Raw genomic sequence first — 7,412 nt, forward strand, 5'->3', positions numbered from 1 at the left:
TACAAAACATAAAATATATGCGTCGTCGTCATAGACCGACCATATAAAAAAAGACTAAAAATTTGTTCTGTATATTTTAAAGCTTATTATAGAGACCTAAAATGGCTTAGCAATTAAAAACCATTTTTTTTTTTTTTTTTTTTTTTGCAACAAATTTTAAATTGTTTTGCAAATAATTTTCTTTTTAAATTTGAAAAAAAACAAAAAAAGGAAGAAAAGAAAATTCATAATTATGTTTTTATAATTAATTGATGTATGCCCTCAACAGTTTCAAGGTTACATTTTTAAAATTACATTTGTTTTTTTTTCTGTTTTCTTAACACTTTTAGAGGATATGAATTTAACAAAAAAAAAAAATAAATAAATAAATAAATAAATAAATACATGAATGCTGGTTTATAATTTTAGTTAATTTGTATAAACGAAATCCGTTCTTATTTAAATGTGGTGTAATTTTTTTTTTTTTATTTTATTTTTTCTTTGATTAATTTATAAGTCATCACAACGATGCATTAATTTATTTTTTTTTTCAGTTTTATACTTTAAAATAATAATAAAAGAAAAAATTTTAATATTTGATTATTGTTTTTTTTAAATAATTCTTTTCCTTAACGTGATTTAAATTGAATTAAATGAGTTACCGATAATAACAACAGGATGTCTGATTGACTTGAACGTCGCTGCATTATTCTTATATCTTGTAGGATTTCAAATGGACCTGGACCTGTTTAACAATTAAGCCAATCATTGCTTATTATTACTTATTATGGAAAATTTCATTTTAATTTGCATTGTTGTTGCATTAGCATTTATATTTAGTTCAATTTCGACAACTCATTTAGTTTTAGTTTAGTTTTTCACGTGATTATCTTTTCTTTCTTTTTTTTTTGTTGTTGTTGCTTTTTCTTCTTCTTCTTTTTTTGTTTATTGTATTACTAAACAAATTAATATTTTTAGTTTTTCCATTGGTGACAATGTTTCGCTTATATATATATATATATATATATATATATATACATATTTATATATATGCATATACATATATATATATAGATTATATATTTTTGTTTTTTCTTTTATTTATTTATTTATTTATTTATTTTTCTCTTTTTTTTTTAACAAAATTATAGTAGTTACTTAAATAAATATTTTTACTACTATAATTTGTATGATTAAATGTGTGTATAGCATCTATAATTAAAAACAAAGTTTTTCTAATCCTTTCTTATTTTTTAATTATGTTCCTCTGGCATTCAATTAGATTTCTAAACTAAACTGTTTAGCTAAATTTGCTGTCTGCACGCAGTGATGATCAAAAGCGTTTCTGAATTACGTTAAACTTCAATTTTTAGGATATTCTTTAATTAACAAAATTTAACCGAGTGTTGACCTCATGTCATATAAAAGTGACACCTTACTACTGAGCAGCGTAAAAGAAAAACTCTATTCAACAGTTTCAGTTTAGAAGTCTCCGCGAATACCAAAAACCGTTAATGTATTATGTTTGTTTGTATTGATTCAACAAGAAAATAAAAATTCTTCTTTTCTTTGCTTTTATTTTTTATAGCGTTTTCGATTTTTGAAAAATTTCTAATTCTGTATTTTTTTTATTTTCGTAAATGTTGAATTTTTTTTTTTTATTTTGTTTTGTTTTATTTTATATTTGTTTATTCATACTTTTTTAAGGTAAAAGAGAACCTAAACGTTTAAATGATTAAATATTCGCTGTTTCTCTTAACGATATTACTAATGTCTTTATCAAACAATTATATAATATTTTGTCATCCAAGCCAAGAGTTACTTATTTGCCATTTTCTCATTTTATCAAATAGTGAGTGATGAATATAGAAAGTTTTCCATTCATCATACATTGATTTTGGAATTGATAATGATTATTAAAGATAAGTCACTTCAAGGCATATGCACTACAAGTTGCTCGAGTTGCTCTTGAAAATTTACAAAAATCGAAAGCTCGTTAAAGGATTTTTTTTTTTTTTTTTTCGATTGATATAAGTATATGTGGAGGCATATCATTATCGCGCTAAGTCGTATCGATAATGAAAATATATCCTCCTATCTCTTTACGTCTTTATATCAAATTCTCTCATTAATGATTGCTAGAGATTGGCTTTGAATAAAAACAAAAATTAATTGTAACGGTAATGATCCCGAAAAAGCATCTTTGTAATACCTAGTATTTACGTTTACAAAAATAACAATTTAAAAAAAAAAGAGAAATTATATCGATTGCATGCTTTTTTATGTATTAAAACAAGTTAACCAACCAAAAATTAAAAAAAAAAAAAAAAAAAAAAAAAAAAAAAGTGTGATAATTTTTTTAGATTTAATATTATTAAAATTATTCCTTTTTTATATCAGCTTATTTTGTTTTTTTCTGTTCTTTTTTTTTTTTTTTTTTTTTTTAGTTTTATAACTAAACGGAGTGTTTATTTAATAAAGAAAAGAATAAATTTTTGAAATATTTCCTTTCTTGTGTATTTATTAATATATATATATATATAAATATATATATATTTATATATATGTATATATATATTATTATTTTTATTTTTTTTTTTCTAATCATTTCCTATATTTGCCATTAGCTGTGACTAGTATTAAAATGAAATCCTTTAACTTTTGAGAGCAATTTTATAAACCGTATTTTTTGAAACTTATCTTACTCAACATTAATAACAACAAAAAAAAAGAAGAAAGAAATTCAATATTCCTGTACTTGAGCGCGATACCCTAAGAATTGTAAAGGCACTCACAACGATACGACATTTTTTTATTGTTCTTCCTCAGTATAAGTGGTGCAATAATGCCGTTTTCTTAATTTTAGGTAAAGATATTGCGATTGCATTGCAAAGAAAAGATTTGAATAAGATTAATATAAAGCAAACGCAAAAACAATCCCACTAAAGTGTATTTTAATTCTTTTCATCTTTTTGCATATAAGTTGCAGACGATGCAATAGCTTTTTTGGTGATCTAATAGACGCAAAATAGATAGACGAGTTTATGTAATCGATTTTTCCAATAAATTCCGAATCATTTCATAATTTTGAATTATCCGAACAGATTTACGTAAAGTTACCTGCAAATGAAATATCATTCATCCATTAGGATTGCTTTGTTTCTAATATGACAAATCATTTAGGGAATGTCTCCAATTCGTGTAAGACAGCGACGATCGGAATGATCGGTCAGAAACGTCGAAGAGATAGAGTGGTGATGGCCGCAGCAGCTTAGTGGATGTTATGTGCCCCAATCATTAACCTAAGGTATTATGCCTTATGTTGAAAAATCTTGTTGTCTTATATAAGAATATTACAGTGCGGGTAGGAATGCAGAATGACTTTTAAATCTATTTAAATTCAAATCCACAACAGTAGTGCTCTTTGCAAGAAAGTATTGAAAAAGTAGTGAAGCAATTCATTATTTGAGGATTTTTGAAATCTTTGCTAAAAAAATTAAATAAAATCAAATACTTTAAAAAGAAACAAGTTAAGACGTGTTAAAAAATTCCTCTTCTTTCATTTTTTTTTCTTTTTTTTTTTTTTCTTAAAAAAAAAATATTTCCGGGTGTTGAAGCTCTGTACAGTAATAACAAAACACAATTCGTAAAAGCGGTAAACATAACTGTTCGATATTAGCCAAGTGGAATAACGGCAGAGAGAATATTAATACAAGGATTTTAAAGGATATAATTATAGAATGTTAAACAAAATGAAATTGATTTCTCTTGATATCTTAATCTTAAGATTCTCTGAATAATCAATTAATTAACAATTTTACCGAGTTTTCTTTAAGTGGATATATAGTCTCAAAAAAAAAAAAAAATTTATCAATTTATAAATTTTTTAAAACTTTTCTATTTTTTGTTTTTATTTATTTATTTATTTATTTATTTATTTCTTTTCATATCAGCGATATTGGGATGCTTTTAATTCATTGCAATAAAGTTAAAGGATTTATTTTCTCTTTTGTTACATTTTAAAGGTTGAAAATTTAAAAAAAAAAAATTCCAAAATTCAACAACAAACCAATAACTAATGACTTTGGCAAAATGAGTTTTTCTTTTTCTTCTTCGTCTTCTTTTTTGATGAAACAAGTTGGAAGATAATTGATGACACTATGTATGTATGAGGATCTGGTGAGAAATTTCGCGGAATTTTTCAATTTCCGAATAATGTATACAATTCATATCTTTTTGATGTTATTCTGGTACATTTGCTCTTAACATTATGTTTATTTTATAATTGAAATTCTTGTTAAAAAAAAACCGACTCGTATTGTGATACAGTCTACGGCGGTAAGAAACAAAAGAAGAGGAAAGTTTATATTGAATGATATAGATAGGGCGCAAATCTTTGGGGTTCCTTTTGAGTTTGTTTCGATTCGATTAAGAAAGGATTTACAAATCGCATAAGCATTTGCCGACAGAACTGTAGAGACTAACTAACAGATTAACTGTTTACGCGATATTAATTTATTATTTGACTTATGGTAGACAATTTGTTCGGTTGTCTTGAGCATGAATGTGTCAGCGAAAACTGTGCTGTGCACAGGAAATTTCAGATATCTAACTATAAGATTAACAGAACATATGAATGGAGAGGGTATACACGTATATGGATATTTTTTTTTTTTTTTTTTTTATGGTAAATTACTTGGGAGTAATTCTTTTTGTAAAAATACTTTAGTTCTTTTTCGCCGCCCGCTTGCACGCATGTGTAGTAGAGCAGTACAAAAATGATCTATGTCTTTAGAAAATGAGTAGAAATCTAGAAAATGAGAAGTATTTTCGGTTAAATTTAATAAAACATCAAAACTGAGGCACAATTACCTTAAATGGAAATTCAATTGGGTGATGGAAGAAACTGAAAAAAAAAAAAAGAGTTCATTTTCGTTTCTCGAATAGACGTTTTCAATTGGGGAATTGCAATAAGGATTGTTTTTACCAGCTCGAACGATTGCTAAGTGTTTCTAATCGTAGCATCAAATCGTATCACGCCTATATTCCAGATTTCGCTACAACTTTTTCTTCAACTATTGGCTAAACACAATATGTATGCATGCAAGCTTGCATGTATGGCGTGGCCGTCTGGCGAAAGGAATTATGAAAAGACTTTACTACTACTACTAGCTTTACTGAGTAGCAGTGAGGGCAAAATGTTAACTGGAAATCACAATTCTTCTAATATTTCTGACGACCAACTTTAAGATAAGTCATATTCATTCAGTTTACTTATAAATTGAAGCATACAGTGGAAGGAAGCAAGTGTACCAATACAAAAACAAGAACATACATTATATTATAATTGAATTTAAAGAACAAATGGAATTTTACAAAATTCATCGAATATCGATCGTCCAACATATACGTATACATAAATGGGATTTGTCATCAAGTATATTAAATGGGATTTTCTTCATCAAGAGCTTCACTTACTGCGTTCGATATTTTTGTTATTTTTGTTTTTTTTTTTTTTTTTCATGTTCGCTTCTTCATTTAATTAGTAAAAGTGTTTTTGTTTTCTTTCTGTTTTTTTTTTTTTTTTTTTTAATTTTCATTTTTTTTTTGTTTTTTTGTTTGTTTTTTTTTTTTTTTTTTTGTATTACTTGTGATACAGAAGCTTAGATAAATTCAAAAAATTGAATTTATATATTATTTTTATACTTTTACATAATTTTTCATTTATTTGATTTCCAAAATAGTAAACATTGTAGAAAATTTGTAATAACGCACAAAACATATATAATTAAAATTTTGTTGTAATGATACCTACACAGTTTTAAGAGTTCTCTTTATTTTCTTTGAGAGAATATTTGTTTTATTTAGTTATTTACTTTTTTGAAAGCAAAATTCAATCAAAAATAAATTGTGAAAAATAAATAATAAAGTTGTAAACTTTAAATTCAATTCAAATATTTTCGATTAAAAATCGATCGAATTTCGATAATTAAATTAATGCTGAACCATGAATAAAATAATGAATTCAACGTTTTAAGAAATTGAATTGCAAGTTTAAAACCTTTGATTAGATCAAGTATAGCGTTTAGTAATGCATTTTTTTTTTTTTTTTTTTTTTTTTTTTAGCATTGCAGCAATTGCAATTACATGTTATTAGCACTAAGTTAAACGGTCAAAAGCCGATCTCTGATGGTTATAGCATACAGCAAAGGCGAAGGCATAGGTTTGTCGTCAATATATGAACAAAAATATGACTGTTGTATTGCTATTTTAATAGCTATGTCTATCTCTACTATTGCCCGCAGACGAGTAGTACTATGGATCATATTTTCACCGTGCAGGAACCGGAATGAATTAGAAAATATGGTTTGCTTTACAAGTTGTCTTGAAAAGATGGAGAAAATGTAACGAAGCTTGAACTTTGTTTTGTTTTATAGTTTTAAATAAAGCTTAAAAGAACAAATGGCGAAACTGAGAGATGGAAATCTTGACTGTTTTTTTTTTTTTTTTTTTTTTTTTTTTTCTTGCTATATAAGTGATTGGGTAATACTTATACCGTACCCATCCAAAGTTCCATTATAGCAAAGTTGAACTTTAACAAGTTTTCACATTAAAGACAATTTTTTAACTGCTTTATATAAACAGCATTTGCAATTTTTTGTCGCTTTAAGACCAGAGAGATAGACTTTAGCTGGGATAGAGTACACGTGATATATTGTTTAGTAGAATCTGTTTTTTTTTTTTTTTCTTTTCTATTTTTGCTGCTTACTAAAAGATGCATTACTAACAGCTGCACATGTATGCAAAACAAGTCATTAAAAAGAAATTGTAACGGTATAATAGTGAAGAAAGTTTTATAAATTTTACTCTTTACTTTTTTCAAATTTTCAAATGCTTCGAGGCAAATATTGAATTACTATAGTGCAAAGTTTTCATTTACTTTTTACAATAGTATACATATGCAACATTTAATAAAAGAAAAAAAAAGAAAAGAAAAGAAAAAAAAAAAAAAAAAACCAAAACAAAAAAAAAAAAAAAATTATAAAATAAATAATAAATGATTATAAAATAAATAATAAATGATTTTTTTTTTTTTGCTTGACTTGATAATTACTTTTTTTTTTTTATATAAACACAGTAACGGTTCCCAAAAGAAGAAAAAGTTTAAATTAACTGATTAATTAGTTAACGTAGGTTTTTTGCTTAGAGGTTTTCTTTTCTTTTTTTTTTTCTCTCTAAATAATTTTTATAAGGCATTTGGAGAAAACAAATTTTTTCATTTGTTTTTGTTTTTTTATTTTTTTTTTGCTTTTTTAATATTTTTCGTTTAAAATTTCTTTTTTCCTTTCATCATTCTTTAATATGCATCAACGAAAATAGTAAGAAAAGAGGTTGGAAGAGTTGTAAAGCAAAATAAGGGAACTGTAAGAGGG

General features: G+C 25.3%; 1 long non-coding RNA gene across 1 annotated transcript; it reads right to left on the reverse strand.

The window, feature by feature from the left end:
- Window positions 1–3,551: 3,551 nt before the first annotated feature.
- Window positions 3,552–5,537, reverse strand: LOC119640765. The gene is made up of 2 exons (XR_005247738.1): window positions 4,852–5,537; window positions 3,552–4,789 (listed from the first exon to the last, which is right to left on the reverse strand). It is a non-coding gene; the product is annotated as an uncharacterized LOC119640765 (long non-coding RNA).
- Between the last annotated feature and the right edge of the window lie 1,875 nt (window positions 5,538–7,412).

Source organism: Glossina fuscipes, unplaced genomic scaffold, assembly GCF_014805625.2.
Source record: "Glossina fuscipes isolate IAEA_lab_2018 unplaced genomic scaffold, Yale_Gfus_2 0, whole genome shotgun sequence".
NCBI lineage: Eukaryota > Metazoa > Arthropoda > Insecta > Diptera > Glossinidae > Glossina > Glossina fuscipes.